The following is a 17,359-nucleotide window of genomic DNA, read 5'->3' as shown; positions in this document are numbered from 1 at the left end:
GGCGAAGAAGCGGCTTCTTCGCACACAGAGCATTGTGGCGAGCGCAGGGAGCTCCTGAGAGCGGTTTGTGCCGAAAGAAGCCCGGGACCGGCACTTAGCTTCGGAGAGCTGCGTATCTGCGTCTTCTGCGTGTCTTGCCGCTCTACACTCAGCAAAAAGCTTTTCCACCATATCTTGCAAGGAGAAACTCTGCCAGGAAAGAAAACATCCAAAATCTTGTTCTAAAGCTTGCACGGGGGTCTGCAAAGAGTTTGGCAAGAATGAAAGGTAGTTGTCCAAAACTCGTTCTTTTCCAATAGAATAACCATGGAAAAGGCAGGAGAGTGGTAAAGTACTGTTTTCTCTAAGTCTGAATGCTGCCCACACTGTGCCTGAGTACTGCAGCTTGCATCTTCGCCTTTGGGAAGCTGCCGCTCGCCGATTCTCCCGGAGGCGAAGAAGCGGCTTCTTCGCACACAGAGCATTGTGGCGAGCGCAGGGAGCTCCTGAGAGCGGTTTGTGCCGAAAGAAGCCCGGGACCGGCACTTAGCTTCGGAGAGCTGCGTATCTGCGTCTTCTGCGTGTCTTGCCGCTCTACACTCAGCAAAAAGCTTTTCCAGCATATCTTGCAAGGAGAAACTCTGCCAGGAAAGAAAACATCCAAAATCTTGTTCTAAAGCTTGCACGGGGGTCTGCAAAGAGTTTGGCAAGAATGAAAGGTAGTTGTCCAAAACTCGTTCTTTTCCAATAGACTAACCATGGAAAAGGCAGGAGAGTGGTAAAGTACTGTTTTCTCTAAGTCTGAAGGCTGCCCACACTGTGCCTGTGTGCTGCAGCTTGCATCTTCGCCTTTGGGAAGCTGCCGCTCGCCGATTCTCCCGGAGGCGAAGAAGCGGCTTCTTCGCACACAGAGCATTGTGGCGAGCGCAGGGAGCTCCTGAGAGCGGTTTGTGCCGAAAGAAGCCCGGGACCGGCACTTAGCTTCAGAGAGCTGCGTATCTGCGTCTTCTGCGTGTCTTGCCGCTCTACACTCAGCAAAAAGCTTTTCCACCATATTTTGCAAGGAGAAACTCTGCCAGGAAAGAAAACATCCGAAATCTTGTTCTAAAGCTTGCACGGGGGTCTGCAAAGAGTTTGGCAAGAATGAAAGGTAGTTGTCCAAAACTCGTTCTTTTCCAATAGACTAACCATGGAAAAGGCAGGAGAGTGGTAAAGTACTGTTTTCTCTAAGTCTGAAGGCTGCCCACACTGTGCCTGCGTGCTGCAGCTTGCATCTTCGCCTTTGGGAAGCTGCCGCTCGCCGATTCTCCCGGAGGCGAAGAAGCGGCTTCTTCGCACACAGAGCATTGTGGCGAGCGCAGGGAGCTCCTGAGAGCGGTTTGTGCCGAAAGAAGCCCGGGACCGGCACTTAGCTTCGGAGAGCTGCGTATCTGCGTCTTCTGCATGTCTTGCCGCTCTACACTCAGCAAAAAGCTTTTCCACCATATCTTGCAAGGAGAAACTCTGCCAGGAAAGAAAACATCCAAAATCTTGTTCTAAAGCTTGCACGGGGGTCTGCAAAGAGTTTGGCAAGAATGAAAGGTAGTTGTCCAAAACTCGTTCTTTTCCAATAGAATAACCATGGAAAAGGCAGGAGAGTGGTAAAGTACTGTTTTCTCTAAGTCTGAAGGCTGCCCACACTGTGCCTGTGTGCTGCAGCTTGCATCTTCGCCTTTGGGAAGCTGCCGCTCGCCGATTCTCCCGCAGGCGAAGAAGGGGCTTCTTCGCACACAGAGCATTGTGGCGAGCGCAGGGAGCTCCTGAGAGCGGTTTGTGCCGAAAGAAGCCCGGGACCGGCACTTAGCTTCGGAGAGCTGCGTATCTGCGTCTTCTGCGTGTCTTGCCGCTCTACACTCAGCAAAAAGCTTTTCCACCATATTTTGCAAGGAGAAACTCTGCCAGGAAAGAAAACATCCAAAATCTTGTTCTAAGGCTTGCACGGGGGTCTGCAAAGAGTTTGGCAAGAATGAAAGGTAGTTGTCCAAAACTCGTTCTTTTCCAATAGACTAACCATGGAAAAGGCAGGAGAGTGGTAAAGTACTGTTTTCTCTAAGTCTGAAGGCTGCCCACACTGTGCCTGTGTGCTGCAGCTTGCATCTTCGCCTTTGGGGAGCTGCCGCTCGCCGATTCTCTCGCAGGCGAAGAAGCGGCTTCTTCGCACACAGAGCATTGTGGCGAGCGCAGGGAGCTCCTGAGAGCGGTTTGTGCCGAAAGAAGCCCGGGACCGGCACTTAGCTTCGGAGAGCTGCGTATCTGCGTCTTCTGCGTGTCTTGCCGCTCTACACTCAGCAAAAAGCTTTTCCACCATATCTTGCAAGGAGAAACTCTGCCAGGAAAGAAAACATCCAAAATCTTGTTCTAAAGCTTGCACGGGGGTCTGCAAAGAGTTTGGCAAGAATGAAAGGTAGTTGTCCAAAACTCGTTCTTTTCCAATAGACTAACCATGGAAAAGGCAGGAGAGTGGTAAAGTACTGTTTTCTCTAAGTCTGAATGCTGCCCACACTGTGCCTGTGTGCTGCAGCTTGCATCTTCGCCTTTGGGAAGCTGCCGCTCGCCGATTCTCCCGGAGGCGAAGAAGCGGCTTCTTCGCACACAGAGCATTGTGGCGAGCGCAGGGAGCTCCTGAGAGCGGTTTGTGCCGAAAGAAGCCCGGGACCGGCACTTAGCTTCGGAGAGCTGCGTATCGGCGTCTTCTGCGTGTCTTGCCGCTCTACACTCAGCAAAAAGCTTTTCCACCATATCTTGCAAGGAGAAACTCTGCCAGGAAAGAAAACATCCAAAATCTTGTTCTAAAGCTTGCACGGGGGTCTGCAAAGAGTTTGGCAAGAATGAAAGGTAGTTGTCCAAAACTCGTTCTTTTCCAATAGAATAACCATGGAAAAGGCAGGAGAGTGGTAAAGTACTGTTTTCTCTAAGTCTGAATGCTGCCCACACTGTGCCTGCGTGGTGTAGATTGCATCTTCGCCTTTGGGAAGCTGCCGCTCGCCGATTCTCCCGCAGGCGAAGAAGCGGCTTCTTCGCACACAGAGCATTGTGGCGAGCGCAGGGAGCTCCTGAGAGCGGTTTGTGCCGAAAGAAGCCCGGGACCGGCACTTAGCTTCAGAGAGCTGCGTATCTGCGTCTTCTGCGTGTCTTGCCGCTCTACACTCAGCAAAAAGCTTTTCCACCATATCTTGAAAGGAGAAACTCTGCCAGGAAAGGAAACATCCAAAATCTTGTTCTAAAGCTTGCACGGGGGTCTGCAAAGAGTTTGGCAAGAATGAAAGGTAGTTGTCCAAAACTCGTTCTTTTCCAATAGACTAACCATGGAAAAGGCAGGAGAGTGGTAAAGTACTGTTTTCTCTAAGTCTGAAGGCTGCCCACACTGTGCCTGTGTGCTGCAGCTTGCATCTTTGCCTTTGGGAAGCTGCCGCTCGCCGATTCTCCCGGAGGCGAAGAAGCGGCTTCTTCGCACACAGAGCATTGTGGCGAGCGCAGGGAGCTCCTGAGAGCGGTTTGTGCCGAAAGAAGCCCGGGACCGGCACTTAGCTTCGGAGAGCTGCGTATCTGCGTCTTCTGCGTGTCTTGCCGCTCTACACTCAGCAAAAAGCTTTTCCACCATATTTTGCAAGGAGAAACTCTGCCAGGAAAGAAAACATCCAAAATCTTGTTCTAAAGCTTGCACGGGGGTCTGCAAAGAGTTTGGCAAGAATGAAAGGTAGTTGTCCAAAACTCGTTCTTTTCCAATAGACTAACCATGGAAAAGGCAGGAGAGTGGTAAAGTACTGTTTTCTCTAAGTCTGAAGGCTGCCCACACTGTGCCTGTGTGCTGCAGCTTGCATCTTCGCCTTTGGGAAGCTGCCGCTCGCGGATTCTCCCGGAGGCGAAGAAGCGGCTTCTTCGCACACAGAGCATTGTGGCGAGCGCAGGGAGCTCCTGAGAGCGGTTTGTGCCGAAAGAAGCCCGGGACCGGCACTTAGCTTCGGAGAGCTGCGTATCGGCGTCTTCTGCGTGTCTTGCCGCTCTACACTCAGCAAAAAGCTTTTCCACCATATCTTGCAAGGAGAAACTCTGCCAGGAAAGAAAACATCCAAAATCTTGTTCTAAAGCTTGCACGGGGGTCTGCAAAGAGTTTGGCAAGAATGAAAGGTAGTTGTCCAAAACTCGTTCTTTTCCAATAGAATAACCATGGAAAAGGCAGGAGAGTGGTAAAGTACTGTTTTCTCTAAGTCTGAATGCTGCCCACACTGTGCCTGCGTGCTGCAGCTTGCATCTTCGCCTTTGGGAAGCTGCCGCTCGCCGATTCTCCCGCAGGCGAAGAAGCGGCTTCTTCACACACAGAGCATTGTGGCGAGCGCAGGGAGCTCCTGAGAGCGGTTTGTGCCGAAAGAAGCCCGGGACCGGCACTTAGCTTCGGAGAGCTGCGTATCTGCGTCTTCTGCGTGTCTTGCCGCTCTACACTCAGCAAAAAGCTTTTCCACCATATCTTGCAAGGAGAAACTCTGCCAGGAAAGGAAACATCCAAAATCTTGTTCTAAAGCTTGCACGGGGGTCTGCAAAGAGTTTGGCAAGAATGAAAGGTAGTTGTCCAAAACTCGTTCTTTTCCAATAGACTAACCATGGAAAAGGCAGGAGAGTGGTAAAGTACTGTTTTCTCTAAGTCTGAAGGCTGCCCACACTGTGCCTGTGTGCTGCAGCTTGCATCTTTGCCTTTGGGAAGCTGCCGCTCGCCGATTCTCCCGGAGGCGAAGAAGCGGCTTCTTCGCACACAGAGCATTGTGGCGAGCGCAGGGAGCTCCTGAGAGCGGTTTGTGCCGAAAGAAGCCCGGGACCGGCACTTAGCTTCGGAGAGCTGCGTATCTGCGTCTTCTGCGTGTCTTGCCGCTCTACACTCAGCAAAAAGCTTTTCCACCATATTTTGCAAGGAGAAACTCTGCCAGGAAAGAAAACATCCAAAATCTTGTTCTAAAGCTTGCACGGGGGTCTGCAAAGAGTTTGGCAAGAATGAAAGGTAGTTGTCCAAAACTCGTTCTTTTCCAATAGACTAACCATGGAAAAGGCAGGAGAGTGGTAAAGTACTGTTTTCTCTAAGTCTGAAGGCTGCCCACACTGTGCCTGTGTGCTGCAGCTTGCATCTTCGCCTTTGGGAAGCTGCCGCTCGCGGATTCTCCCGGAGGCGAAGAAGCGGCTTCTTCGCACACAGAGCATTGTGGCGAGCGCAGGGAGCTCCTGAGAGCGGTTTGTGCCGAAAGAAGCCCGGGACCGGCACTTAGCTTCGGAGAGCTGCGTATCTGCGTCTTCTGCGTGTCTTGCCGCTCTACACTCAGCCAAAAGCTTTTCCACCATATCTTGCAAGGAGAAACTCTGCCAGGAAAGAAAACATCCAAAATCTTGTTCTAAAGCTTGCACGGGGGTCTGCAAAGAGTTTGGCAAGAATGAAAGGTAGTTGTCCAAAACTCGTTCTTTTCCAATAGACTAACCATGGAAAAGGCAGGAGAGTGGTAAAGTACTGTTTTCTCTAAGTCTGAATGCTGCCCACACTGTGCCTGTGTGCTGCAGCTTGCATCTTCGCCTTTGGGAAGCTGCCGCTCGCCGATTCTCCCGGAGGCGAAGAAGCGGCTTCTTCTCACACAGAGCATTGTGGCGAGCGCAGGGAGCTCCTGAGAGCGGTTTGTGCCGAAAGAAGCCCGGGACCGGCACTTAGCTTCGGAGAGCTGCGTATCGGCGTCTTCTGCGTGTCTTGCCGCTCTACACTCAGCAAAAAGCTTTTCCAGCATATCTTGCAAGGAGAAACTCTGCCAGGAAAGAAAACATCCAAAATCTTGTTCTAAAGCTTGCACGGGGGTCTGCAAAGAGTTTGGCAAGAATGAAAGGTAGTTGTCCAAAACTCGTTCTTTTCCAATAGAATAACCATGGAAAAGGCAGGAGAGTGGTAAAGTACTGTTTTCTCTAAGTCTGAATGCTGCCCACACTGTGCCTGCGTGCTGCAGCTTGCATCTTCGCCTTTGGGAAGCTGCCGCTCGCCGATTCTCCCGCAGGCGAAGAAGCGGCTTCTTCGCACACAGAGCATTGTGGCGAGCGCAGGGAGCTCCTGAGAGCGGTTTGTGCCGAAAGAAGCCCGGGACCGGCACTTAGCTTCGGAGAGCTGCGTATCTGCGTCTTCTGCGTGTCTTGCCGCTCTACACTCAGCAAAAAGCTTTTCCACCATATTTTGCAAGGAGAAACTCTGCCAGGAAAGAAAACATCCAAAATCTTGTTCTAAAGCTTGCACGGGGGTCTGCAAAGAGTTTGGCAAGAATGAAAGGTAGTTGTCCAAAACTCGTTCTTTTCCAATAGAATGCCCATGGAAAAGGCAGGAGAGTGGTAAAGTACTGTTTTCTCTAAGTCTGAATGCTGCCCACACTGTGCCTGTGTACTGCAGCTTGCATCTTCGCCTTTGGGAAGCTGCCGCTCGCCGATTCTCCCAGAGGCGAAGAAGCGGCTTCTTCGCACACAGAGCATTGTGGCGAGCGCAGGGAGCTCCTGAGAGCGGTTTGTGCCGAAAGAAGCCCGGGACCGGCACTTAGCTTCGGAGAGCTGCGTATCTGCGTCTTCTGCGTGTCTTGCCGCTCTACACTCAGCAAAAAGCTTTTCCACCATATTTTGCAAGGAGAAACTCTGCCAGGAAAGAAAACATCCAAAATCTTGTTCTAAAGCTTGCACGGGGGTCTGCAAAGAGTTTGGCAAGAATGAAAGGTAGTTGTCCAAAACTCGTTCTTTTCCAATAGAATAACCATGGAAAAGGCAGGAGAGTGGTAAAGTACTGTTTTCTCTAAGTCTGAATGCTGCCCACACTGTGCCTGCGTGCTGCAGCTTGCATCTTCGCCTTTGGGAAGCTGCCGCTCGCCGATTCTCCCGGAGGCGAAGAAGCGGCTTCTTCGCACACAGAGCATTGTGGCGAGCGCAGGGAGCTCCTGAGAGCGGTTTGTGCCGAAAGAAGCCCGGGACCGGCACTTAGCTTCGGAGAGCTGCGTATCTGCGTCTTCTGCGTGTCTTGCCGCTCTACACTCAGCAAAAAGCTTTTCCACCATATCTTGCAAAGAGAAACTCTGCCAGGAAAGAAAACATCCAAAATCTTGTTCTAAAGCTTGCACGGGGGTCTGCAAAGAGTTTGGCAAGAATGAAAGGTAGTTGTCCAAAACTCGTTCTTTTCCAATAGAATAACCATGGAAAAGGCAGGAGAGTGGTAAAGTACTGTTTTCTCTAAGTCTGAAGGCTGCCCACACTGTGCCTGTGTGCTGCAGCTTGCATCTTCGCCTTTGGGAAGCTGCCGCTCGCCGATTCTCCCGGAGGCGAAGAAGCGGCTTCTTCGCACACAGAGCATTGTGGCGAGCGCAGGGAGCTCCTGAGAGCGGTTTGTGCCGAAAGAAGCCCGGGACCGGCACTTAGCTTCAGAGAGCTGCGTATCTGCGTCTTCTGCGTGTCTTGCCGCTCTACACTCAGCAAAAAGCTTTTCCACCATATCTTGCAAGGAGAAACTCTGCCAGGAAAGAAAACATCCAAAATCTTGTTCTAAAGCTTGCACGGGGGTCTGCAAAGAGTTTGGCAAGAATGAAAGGTAGTTGTCCAAAACTCGTTCTTTTCCAATAGAATAACCATGGAAAAGGCAGGAGAGTGGTAAAGTACTGTTTTCTCTAAGTCTGAATGCTGCCCACACTGTGCCTGCGTGGTGTAGATTGCATCTTCGCCTTTGGGAAGCTGCCGCTCGCCGATTCTCCCGCAGGCGAAGAAGCGGCTTCTTCGCACACAGAGCATTGTGGCGAGCGCAGGGAGCTCCTGAGAGCGGTTTGTGCCGAAAGAAGCCCGGGACCGGCACTTAGCTTCGGAGAGCTGCGTATCGGCGTCTTCTGCGTGTCTTGCCGCTCTACACTCAGCAAAAAGCTTTTCCACCATATCTTGCAAGGAGAAACTCTGCCAGGAAAGAAAACATCCGAAATCTTGTTCTAAGGCTTGCACGGGGGTCTGCAAAGAGTTTGGCAAGAATGAAAGGTAGTTGTCCAAAACTCGTTCTTTTCCAATAGAATAACCATGGAAAAGGCAGGAGAGTGGTAAAGTACTGTTTTCTCTAAGTCTGAATGCTGCCCACACTGTGCCTGAGTACTGCAGCTTGCATCTTCGCCTTTGGGAAGCTGCCGCTCGCCGATTCTCCCGGAGGCGAAGAAGCGGCTTCTTCGCACACAGAGCATTGTGGTGAGCGCAGGGAGCTCCTGAGAGCGGTTTGTGCCGAAAGAAGCCCGGGACCGGCACTTAGCTTCGGAGAGCTGCGTATCTGCGTCTTCTGCGTGTCTTGCCGCTCTACACTCAGCAAAAAGCTTTTCCAGCATATCTTGCAAGGAGAAACTCTGCCAGGAAAGAAAACATCCAAAATCTTGTTCTAAAGCTTGCACGGGGGTCTGCAAAGAGTTTGGCAAGAATGAAAGGTAGTTGTCCAAAACTCGTTCTTTTCCAATAGACTAACCATGGAAAAGGCAGGAGAGTGGTAAAGTACTGTTTTCTCTAAGTCTGAAGGCTGCCCACACTGTGCCTGTGTGCTGCAGCTTGCATCTTCGCCTTTGGGAAGCTGCCGCTCGCCGATTCTCCCGGAGGCGAAGAAGCGGCTTCTTCGCACACAGAGCATTGTGGCGAGCGCAGGGAGCTCCTGAGAGCGGTTTGTGCCGAAAGAAGCCCGGGACCGGCACTTAGCTTCAGAGAGCTGCGTATCTGCGTCTTCTGCGTGTCTTGCCGCTCTACACTCAGCAAAAAGCTTTTCCACCATATCTTGCAAGGAGAAACTCTGCCAGGAAAGGAAACATCCAAAATCATGTTCTAAAGCTTGCACGGGGGTCTGCAAAGAGTTTGGCAAGAATGAAAGGTAGTTGTCCAAAACTCGTTCTTTTCCAATAGACTAACCATGGAAAAGGCAGGAGAGTGGTAAAGTACTGTTTTCTCTAAGTCTGAAGGCTGCCCACACTGTGCCTGCGTGCTGCAGCTTGCATCTTCGCCTTTGGGAAGCTGCCGCTCGCCGATTCTCCCGCAGGCGAAGAAGCGGCTTCTTCGCACACAGAGCATTGTGGCGAGCGCAGGGAGCTCCTGAGAGCGGTTTGTGCCGAAAGAAGCCCGGGACCGGCACTTAGCTTCGGAGAGCTGCGTATCTGCGTCTTCTGCGTGTCTTGCCGCTCTAGACTCAGCAAAAAGCTTTTCCACCATATCTTGCAAGGAGAAACTCTGCCAGGAAAGAAAACATCCAAAATCTTGTTCTAAAGCTTGCACGGGGGTCTGCAAAGAGTTTGGCAAGAATGAAAGGTAGTTGTCCAAAACTCGTTCTTTTCCAATAGAATAACCATGGAAAAGGCAGGAGAGTGGTAAAGTACTGTTTTCTCTAAGTCTGAAGGCTGCCCACACTGTGCCTGTGTGCTGCAGCTTGCATCTTCGCCTTTGGGAAGCTGCCGCTCGCCGATTCTCCCGCAGGCGAAGAAGCGGCTTCTTCGCACACAGAGCATTGTGGCGAGCGCAGGGAGCTCCTGAGAGCGGTTTGTGCCGAAAGAAGCCCGGGACCGGCACTTAGCTTCGGAGAGCTGCGTATCTGCGTCTTCTGCATGTCTTGCCGCTCTACACTCAGCAAAAAGCTTTTCCACCATATTTTGCAAGGAGAAACTCTGCCAGGAAAGAAAACATCCAAAATCTTGTTCTAAAGCTTGCACGGGGGTCTGCAAAGAGTTTGGCAAGAATGAAAGGTAGTTGTCCAAAACTTGTTCTTTTCCAATAGAATAACCATGGAAAAGGCAGGAGAGTGGTAAAGTACTGTTTTCTCGAAGTCTGAAGGCTGCCCACACTGTGCCTGTGTGCTGCAGCTTGCATCTTTGCCTTTGGGAAGCTGCCGCTCGCCGATTCTCCCGGAGGCGAAGAAGCGGCTTCTTCGCACACAGAGCATTGTGGCGAGCGCAGGGAGCTCCTGAGAGCGGTTTGTGCCGAAAGAAGCCCGGGACCGGCACTTAGCTTCGGAGAGCTGCGTATCTGCGTCTTCTGCGTGTCTTGCCGCTCTACACTCAGCCAAAAGCTTTTCCACCATATTTTGCAAGGAGAAACTCTGCCAGGAAAGAAAACATCCAAAATCTTGTTCTAAAGCTTGCACGGGGGTCTGCAAAGAGTTTGGCAAGAATGAAAGGTAGTTGTCCAAAACTCGTTCTTTTCCAATAGAATAACCATGGAAAAGGCAGGAGAGTGGTAAAGTACTGTTTTCTCTAAGTCTGAAGGCTGCCCACACTGTGCCTGTGTGCTGCAGCTTGCATCTTCGCCTTTGGGAAGCTGCCGCTCGCCGATTCTCCCGCAGGCGAAGAAGCGGCTTCTTCGCACACAGAGCATTGTGGCGAGCGCAGGGAGCTCCTGAGAGCGGTTTGTGCCGAAAGAAGCCCGGGACCGGCACTTAGCTTCGGAGAGCTGCGTATCTGCGTCTTCTGCGTGTCTTGCCGCTCTACACTCAGCAAAAAGCTTTTCCACCATATCTTGCAAGGAGAAACTCTGCCAGGAAAGAAAACATCCAAAATCTTGTTCTAAAGCTTGCACGGGGGTCTGCAAAGAGTTTGGCAAGAATGAAAGGTAGTTGTCCAAAACTCGTTCTTTTCCAATAGACTAACCATGGAAAAGGCAGGAGAGTGGTAAAGTACTGTTTTCTCTAAGTCTGAATGCTGCCCACACTGTGCCTGTGTGCTGCAGCTTGCATCTTCGCCTTTGGGAAGCTGCCGCTCGCCGATTCTCCCGGAGGCGAAGAAGTGGCTTCTTCGCACACAGAGCATTGTGGCGAGCGCAGGGAGCTCCTGAGAGCGGTTTGTGCCGAAAGAAGCCCGGGACCGGCACTTAGCTTCGGAGAGCTGCGTATCTGCGTCTTCTGCGTGTCTTGCCGCTCTACACTCAGCAGAAAGCTTTTCCACCATATCTTGCAAGGAGAAACTCTGCCAGGAAAGAAAACATCCAAAATCTTGTTCTAAAGCTTGCACGGGGGTCTGCAAAGAGTTTGGCAAGAATGAAAGGTAGTTGTCCAAAACTCGTTCTTTTCCAATAGAATAACCATGGAAAAGGCAGGAGAGTGGTAAAGTACTGTTTTCTCTAAGTCTGAAGGCTGCCCACACTGTGCCTGTGTGCTGCAGCTTGCATCTTCGCCTTTGGGAAGCTGCCGCTCGCCGATTCTCCCGGAGGCGAAGAAGCGGCTTCTTCGCACACAGAGCATTGTGGCGAGCGCAGGGAGCTCCTGAGAGCGGTTTGTGCCGAAAGAAGCCCGGGACCGGCACTTAGCTTCGGAGAGCTGCGTATCTGCGTCTTCTGCGTGTCTTGCCGCTCTACACTCAGCAAAAAGCTTTTCCACCATATTTTGCAAGGAGAAACTCTGCCAGGAAAGAAAACATCCAAAATCTTGTTCTAAAGCTTGCACGGGGGTCTGCAAAGAGTTTGGCAAGAATGAAAGGTAGTTGTCCAAAACTCGTTCTTTTCCAATAGACTAACCATGGAAAAGGCAGGAGAGTGGTAAAGTACTGTTTTCTCTAAGTCTGAAGGCTGCCCACACTGTGCCTGTGTGCTGCAGCTTGCATCTTCGCCTTTGGGAAGCTGCCGCTCGCCGATTCTCCCGGAGGCGAAGAAGCGGCTTCTTCGCACACAGAGCATTGTGGCGAGCGCAGGGAGCTCCTGAGAGCGGTTTGTGCCGAAAGAAGCCCGGGACCGGCACTTAGCTTCGGAGAGCTGCGTATCTGCGTCTTCTGCGTGTCTTGCCGCTCTACACTCAGCAAAAAGCTTTTCCACCATATTTTGCAAGGAGAAACTCTGCCAGGAAAGAAAACATCCAAAATCTTGTTCTAAAGCTTGCACGGGGGTCTGCAAAGAGTTTGGCAAGAATGAAAGGTAGTTGTCCAAAACTCGTTCTTTTCCAATAGACTAACCATGGAAAAGGCAGGAGAGTGGTAAAGTACTGTTTTCTCTAAGTCTGAATGCTGCCCACACTGTGCCTGTGTGCTGCAGCTTGCATCTTCGCCTTTGGGAAGCTGCCGCTCGCCGATTCTCCCGGAGGCGAAGAAGCGGCTTCTTCGCACACAGAGCATTGTGGCGAGCGCAGGGAGCTCCTGAGAGCGGTTTGTGCCGAAAGAAGCCCGGGACCGGCACTTAGCTTCGGAGAGCTGCGTATCTGCGTCTTCTGCGTGTCTTGCCGCTCTACACTCAGCAAAAAGCTTTTCCAGCATATCTTGCAAGGAGAAACTCTGCCAGGAAAGAAAACATCCAAAATCTTGTTCTAAAGCTTGCACGGGGGTCTGCAAAGAGTTTGGCAAGAATGAAAGGTAGTTGTCCAAAACTCGTTCTTTTCCAATAGAATAACCATGGAAAAGGCAGGAGAGTGGTAAAGTACTGTTTTCTCTAAGTCTGAAGGCTGCCCACACTGTGCCTGTGTGCTGCAGCTTGCATCTTCGCCTTTGGGAAGCTGCCGCTCGCCGATTCTCCCGGAGGCGAAGAAGCGGCTTCTTCGCACACAGAGCATTGTGGCGAGCGCAGGGAGCTCCTGAGAGCGGTTTGTGCCGAAAGAAGCCCGGGACCGGCACTTAGCTTCGGAGAGCTGCGTATCTGCGTCTTCTGCGTGTCTTGCCGCTCTACACTCAGCAAAAAGCTTTTCTACCATATCTTGCAAGGAGAAACTCTGCCAGGAAAGAAAACATCCAAAATCTTGTTCTAAAGCTTGCACGGGGGTCTGCAAAGAGTTTGGCAAGAATGAAAGGTAGTTGTCCAAAACTCGTTCTTTTCCAATAGAATAACCATGGAAAAGGCAGGAGAGTGGTAAAGTACTGTTTTCTCTAAGTCTGAAGGCTGCCCACACTGTGCCTGTGTGCTGCAGCTTGCGTCTTCGCCTTTGGGAAGCTGCCGCTCGCCGATTCTCCCGGAGGCGAAGAAGCGGCTTCTTCGCACACAGAGCATTGTGGCGAGCGCAGGGAGCTCCTGAGAGCGGTTTGTGCCGAAAGAAGCCCGGGACCGGCACTTAGCTTCGGAGAGCTGCGTATCGGCGTCTTCTGCGTGTCTTGCCGCTCTACACTCAGCAAAAAGCTTTTCCACCATATTTTGCAGGGAGAAACTCTGCCAGGAAAGAAAACATCCAAAATCTTGTTCTAAAGCTTGCACGGGGGTCTGCAAAGAGTTTGGCAAGAATGAAAGGTAGTTGTCCAAAACTCGTTCTTTTCCAATAGAATAACCATGGAAAAGGCAGGAGAGTGGTAAAGTACTGTTTTCTCTAAGTCTGAATGCTGCCCACACTGTGCCTGCGTGCTGCAGCTTGCATCTTCGCCTTTGGGAAGCTGCCGCTCGCCGATTCTCCCGCAGGCGAAGAAGCGGCTTCTTCGCACACAGAGCATTGTGGCGAGCGCAGGGAGCTCCTGAGAGCGGTTTGTGCCGAAAGAAGCCCGGGACCGGCACTTAGCTTCAGAGAGCTGCGTATCTGCGTCTTCTGCGTGTCTTGCCGCTCTACACTCAGCAAAAAGCTTTTCCACCATATCTTGCAAGGAGAAACTCTGCCAGGAAAGAAAACATCCAAAATCTTGTTCTAAAGCTTGCACGGGGGTCTGCAAAGAGTTTGGCAAGAATGAAAGGTAGTTGTCCAAAACTCGTTCTTTTCCAATAGACTAACCATGGAAAAGGCAGGAGAGTGGTAAAGTACTGTTTTCTCTAAGTCTGAAGGCTGCCCACACTGTGCCTGTGTGCTGCAGCTTGCATCTTTGCCTTTGGGAAGCTGCCGCTCGCCGATTCTCCCGCAGGCGAAGAAGCGGCTTCTTCGCACACAGAGCATTGTGGCGAGCGCAGGGAGCTCCTGAGAGCGGTTTGTGCCGAAAGAAGCCCGGGACCGGCACTTAGCTTCGGAGAGCTGCGTATCTGCGTCTTCTGCGTGTCTTGCCGCTCTACACTCAGCAAAAAGCTTTTCCACCATATTTTGCAAGGAGAAACTCTGCCAGGAAAGAAAACATCCAAAATCTTGTTCTAAAGCTTGCACGGGGGTCTGCAAAGAGTTTGGCAAGAATGAAAGGTAGTTGTCCAAAACTCGTTCTTTTCCAATAGACTAACCATGGAAAAGGCAGGAGAGTGGTAAAGTACTGTTTTCTCTAAGTCTGAAGGCTGCCCACACTGTGCCTGTGTGCTGCAGCTTGCATCTTCGCCTTTGGGAAGCTGCCGCTCGCGGATTCTCCCGGAGGCGAAGAAGCGGCTTCTTCGCACACAGAGCATTGTGGCGAGCGCAGGGAGCTCCTGAGAGCGGTTTGTGCCGAAAGAAGCCCGGGACCGGCACTTAGCTTCGGAGAGCTGCGTATCGGCGTCTTCTGCGTGTCTTGCCGCTCTACACTCAGCAAAAAGCTTTTCCACCATATCTTGCAAGGAGAAACTCTGCCAGGAAAGAAAACATCCAAAATCTTGTTCTAAAGCTTGCACGGGGGTCTGCAAAGAGTTTGGCAAGAATGAAAGGTAGTTGTCCAAAACTCGTTCTTTTCCAATAGAATAACCATGGAAAAGGCAGGAGAGTGGTAAAGTACTGTTTTCTCTAAGTCTGAATGCTGCCCACACTGTGCCTGCGTGCTGCAGCTTGCATCTTCGCCTTTGGGAAGCTGCCGCTCGCCGATTCTCCCGGAGGCGAAGAAGCGGCTTCTTCGCACACAGAGCATTGTGGCGAGCGCAGGGAGCTCCTGAGAGCGGTTTGTGCCGAAAGAAGCCCGGGACCGGCACTTAGCTTCAGAGAGCTGCGTATCTGCGTCTTCTGCGTGTCTTGCCGCTCTACACTCAGCAAAAAGCTTTTCCACCATATCTTGCAAGGAGAAACTCTGCCAGGAAAGGAAACATCCAAAATCTTGTTCTAAAGCTTGCACGGGGGTCTGCAAAGAGTTTGGCAAGAATGAAAGGTAGTTGTCCAAAACTCGTTCTTTTCCAATAGACTAACCACGGAAAAGGCAGGAGAGTGGTAAAGTACTGTTTTCTCTAAGTCTGAAGGCTGCCCACACTGTGCCTGTGTGCTGCAGCTTGCATCTTCGCCTTTGGGAAGCTGCCGCTCGCCGATTCTCCCGCAGGCGAAGAAGCGGCTTCTTCGCACACAGAGCATTGTGGCGAGCGCAGGGAGCTCCTGAGAGCGGTTTGTGCCGAAAGAAGCCCGGGACCGGCACTTAGCTTCGGAGAGCTGCGTATCGGCGTCTTCTGCGTGTCTTGCCGCTCTACACTCAGCAAAAAGCTTTTCCACCATATCTTGCAAGGAGAAACTCTGCCAGGAAAGAAAACATCCAAAATCTTGTTCTAAAGCTTGCACGGGGGTCTGCAAAGAGTTTGGCAAGAATGAAAGGTAGTTGTCCAAAACTCGTTCTTTTCCAATAGAATAACCATGGAAAAGGCAGGAGAGTGGTAAAGTACTGTTTTCTCTAAGTCTGAATGCTGCCCACACTGTGCCTGCGTGCTGCAGCTTGCATCTTCGCCTTTGGGAAGCTGCCGCTCGCCGATTCTCCCGGAGGCGAAGAAGCGGCTTCTTCGCACACAGAGCATTGTGGCGAGCGCAGGGAGCTCCTGAGAGCGGTTTGTGCCGAAAGAAGCCCGGGACCGGCACTTAGCTTCAGAGAGCTGCGTATCGGCGTCTTCTGCGTGTCTTGCCGCTCTACACTCAGCAAAAAGCTTTTCCACCATATTTTGCAAGGAGAAACTCTGCCAGGAAAGAAAACATCCAAAATCTTGTTCTAAAGCTTGCACGGGGGTCTGCAAAGAGTTTGGCAAGAATGAAAGGTAGTTGTCCAAAACTCGTTCTTTTCCAATAGAATAACCATGGAAAAGGCAGGAGAGTGGTAAAGTACTGTTTTCTCTAAGTCTGAATGCTGCCCACACTGTGCCTGCGTGCTGCAGCTTGCATCTTCGCCTTTGGGAAGCTGCCGCTCGCCGATTCTCCCGCAGGCGAAGAAGCGGCTTCTTCGCACACAGAGCATTGTGGCGAGCGCAGGGAGCTCCTGAGAGCGGTTTGTGCCGAAAGAAGCCCGGGACCGGCACTTAGCTTCGGAGAGCTGCGTATCTGCGTCTTCTGCGTGTCTTGCCGCTCTACACTCAGCAAAAAGCTTTTCCACCATATCTTGCAAGGAGAAACTCTCCCAGGAAAGAAAACATCCAAAATCTTGTTCTAAAGCTTGCACGGGGGTCTGCAAAGAGTTTGGCAAGAATGAAAGGTAGTTGTCCAAAACTCGTTCTTTTCCAATAGAATAACCATGGAAAAGGCAGGAGAGTGGTAAAGTACTGTTTTCTCTAAGTCTGAAGGCTGCCCACACTGTGCCTGTGTGCTGCAGCTTGCATCTTCGCCTTTGGGAAGCTGCCGCTCGCCGATTCTCCCGGAGGCGAAGAAGCGGCTTCTTCGCACACAGAGCATTGTGGCGAGCGCAGGGAGCTCCTGAGAGCGGTTTGTGCCGAAAGAAGCCCGGGACCGGCACTTAGCTTCGGAGAGCTGCGTATCTGCGTCTTCTGCGTGTCTTGCCGCTCTACACTCAGCAAAAAGCTTTTCCACCATATTTTGCAAGGAGAAACTCTGCCAGGAAAGAAAACATCCAAAATCTTGTTCTAAAGCTTGCACGGGGGTCTGCAAAGAGTTTGGCAAGAATGAAAGGTAGTTGTCCAAAACTCGTTCTTTTCCAATAGAATAACCATGGAAAAGGCAGGAGAGTGGTAAAGTACTGTTTTCTCTAAGTCTGAAGGCTGCCCACACTGTGCCTGCGTGCCGCAGCTTGCATCTTCGCCTTTGGGAAGCTGCCGCTCGCCGATTCTCCCGCAGGCGAAGAAGCGGCTTCTTCGCACACAGAGCATTGTGGCGAGCGCAGGGAGCTCCTGAGAGCGGTTTGTGCCGAAAGAAGCCCGGGACCGGCACTTAGCTTCGGAGAGCTGCGTATCTGCGTCTTCTGCGTGTCTTGCCGCTCTACACTCAGCAAAAAGCTTTTCTACCATATCTTGCAAGGAGAAACTCTGCCAGGAAAGAAAACATCCAAAATCTTGTTCTAAAGCTTGCACGGGGGTCTGCAAAGAGTTTGGCAAGAATGAAAGGTAGTTGTCCAAAACTCGTTCTTTTCCAATAGAATAACCATGGAAAAGGCAGGAGAGTGGTAAAGTACTGTTTTCTCTAAGTCTGAAGGCTGCCCACACTGTGCCTGTGTGCTGCAGCTTGCATCTTCGCCTTTGGGAAGCTGCCGCTCGCCGATTCTCCCGGAGGCGAAGAAGCGGCTTCTTCGCACACAGAGCATTGTGGCGAGCGCAGGGAGCTCCTGAGAGCGGTTTGTGCCGAAAGAAGCCCGGGACCGGCACTTAGCTTCGGAGAGCTGCGTATCTG

The sequence above is a fragment of the Molothrus aeneus genome, unplaced genomic scaffold (genome assembly GCF_037042795.1).
Source record: "Molothrus aeneus isolate 106 unplaced genomic scaffold, BPBGC_Maene_1.0 scaffold_102, whole genome shotgun sequence".
In the NCBI taxonomy this organism is placed as follows: Eukaryota; Metazoa; Chordata; class Aves; order Passeriformes; family Icteridae; genus Molothrus; species Molothrus aeneus.
Note: the sequence above shows the minus strand (reverse complement) of the source record.